This window comes from Rattus norvegicus, chromosome 13, assembly GCF_021556685.1.
Source record: "Rattus norvegicus strain SHRSP/BbbUtx chromosome 13, alternate assembly SHRSP_T2T, whole genome shotgun sequence".
NCBI lineage: Eukaryota > Metazoa > Chordata > Mammalia > Rodentia > Muridae > Rattus > Rattus norvegicus.
In genome coordinates this window covers 83,750,821-83,753,356 of record NC_141546.1, presented here as the reverse complement: position 1 = coordinate 83,753,356, position 2,536 = coordinate 83,750,821, and the positions used below count along the sequence as shown (strand labels likewise).

Below are 2,536 nucleotides of genomic sequence, written 5' to 3'. Positions count from 1 at the left end.
CTCAGAACTTTCTTTTCTATTGTTTGCTTGCTCCAGTGAATCCCAGGATGATGAAATATGCCAAATCTAGGACCCAGGTTTCATAAATGCTCTTCCCAAAGGACCAGAGGAGAGTATCTCACAGGCAGCAACTATTCATGAAGCTCAGCTTCCTCAGTGCCCCTAGCGACTGTTTCCCTAGCAACCACCAGGAGCCTGGAGTATCCCTGAAAGTCCTGCACAGTTGCTACAGAAACCCCAAGGCTTTCCTAATTAGAGCCAGGTGGAGCTCTAGCTGGTCAGGATAGGCGTGCTTGCTTCCTTTGGGAAAACTCCATTGAAAGGGCAAGCATAGCATTCCTTATCCATTCAGAGTTTGCCTCCCACCCTTGTGTATTTATGTACACTTGATTTGCCTCATTCTGTGGATGAACAGCATTGGGCCTTAAGGCATTAGCTAAGTCTTCAAAATCCTTAGTGAGGATCCCAAGTCTCATAGCCAGAGAAAATGTAGCTACACAGATGTTCTGGGACAGACTTGTTTCAAATACCCTGTCCTTTGTTTCCATGAGTATGGATAGATTTGACAGTTTATTGCGTGACCTGATTTTCATTTGTTACTAGGGTGACAGCAATGTGGAGATTTTCAGAAAGCTATTTGGCTAGTGAAGGAGAGGAAATTTGAATAAAATGTATATGTGAACCATAGTCAGAGGTGAAAAGACTCACCTTGTTTTGCTTTAAGCAACATCCTCTGTACTAGAAACCCTTCCTTTGCCACAGTAGAGCATTGGCTTTCATGATGAACAGAACAGGTTTGGTCAGTGGAATCTCTTTCCACCACTCTCACTTTACATCATTCTCATTTTCGAATGCATTATCTGCTTTTTCTTCTCCTGTCCCATCCATAAAAAGACTACCTTTCACACACCACATAGACTTTACTCCTTCATTTCAAAGACAGCGCAACTAAAATGGCTTGGACTGTATGATTTGGTACCTCTCTATCCACTCTCTTGAGCTGACTTGTATCCTTCCTACAGTTCTACTCCTTCAATCTCCTTTCCCATTTTCTTCAATGATGATTTCTCATTTTCCCACTCTTCTGCTGGCTCCCTGCCCATCGCTTACTCCCCTCTCTCAGTAGAGGAGATCTCACATAACTTCATGCAGAAGCTTGAAGCCATCTGTAGTCAACACCACTGGCATGTAAGTAGCCATTTAAGAGCTTAATATCCAGTTGAAATTACTCTACCAGTTCTATCACACACCGAAAAGAGGTCTGGATTTCATAAACTCTCCTTGCACAGAGATCTATTAATCCGCTGTGTTTTATATGTTCAACTTGTCCTTCAATACTTGTCTGGAGCCCTCTCCATTTCTGGCTGGAACCATGGGAGCTCTACCAGAGAAGAAAAAGAAGGTTGCAGTTGAGCCAGAAACCCTTAAGAAAAAGCAAAGGAATTTCACAGAGTTGAAGGTGAAGCACCTGAGGAAGAAGTTTGCCCTGAAGACACTTTGAAAGGCAAGGAGGAAGCTCATCTATGAGATGGTAAAGCACTATCACAAGGAGTACAGTACGGACTGAGATTCGGATGGCTAGGGTGGCAAGGAAAGCTGGGAACTTGTATGTGCTCGCAGAAACGAAATTGGCCTTTGTCATCAGAATCCAAGGTATCGGTGGAGTTAGCCCAAAGGTGTGAAAAGTGTTGCAGTTGCTTAGCCTTCGGCAGATCTTCAATGGCACCTTTGTTAAGCTCAACAAAGCTTCAGTTAACATGCTGAGGATCGTGGAACTGTACATTGCATGGGCGAACCCCAACCTGAAGTCAGTAAATGACATCATCTACAAGCGAGGCTCTGGCAAAATCAATAAAAAGCACATTGCCTTGACAGATAATTCTTTAATTGCTCGATCTCTTGGTAAATTTGGCATCATCTGCATGGAGGATCTAATTCGTGAGATCTATACAGTTGGGAAATGCTTGAAGGAAGCAAATAACTTTCTGTGGCTCTTCCAACTCTCTTCCCTATGAGGTGGAATGAAGAAAAAGACAATTCACTTGGTAGAAGGTGGAGATGTTGACAACAGGGACGACCAGATAAACAGGCTAATTAGATGGATGAGCTACAGTGTTGACCATGGTATTTTTATAATAAACAGTCACAGCTTGGCAAATTAAAAAAAAATACTTGTCTGGAACCTCAACATGCTAACACAGTCACACACACACACACACACACACACACACACACACACACACACACACACACTCAACAAAAACAAACCCTAAATGTGTTCTCTGTCTTCTCTCTCTCTCTTTCTCTCTCTCTCTCTCAGTTTACTTTGTCAAGCATCAGGAAGTAATAGTATATTCATTATAGAATATACATATTAAATACATAATTTGCATTGTTCTAGACTCTGTGCTACATGGAGAGAGCAAATGAAAAACTTCACTTTCCTCTGAGCCCACACTATGAAAGTGTGTTTCTTTCATATTCCTTAAGATACAAATAAATAGGGTTTCACAGATGATAAGGATGATGATGAAAA

General features: G+C 42.0%; 1 pseudogene; it reads left to right on the top strand.

The window, feature by feature from the left end:
- The first annotated feature begins 1,372 nt into the window (after positions 1 to 1,372).
- Rpl7-ps4 (ribosomal protein L7, pseudogene 4) lies at positions 1,373 to 2,162 on the top strand (annotated as a pseudogene).
- The last annotated feature ends 374 nt before the right edge of the window (positions 2,163 to 2,536 follow it).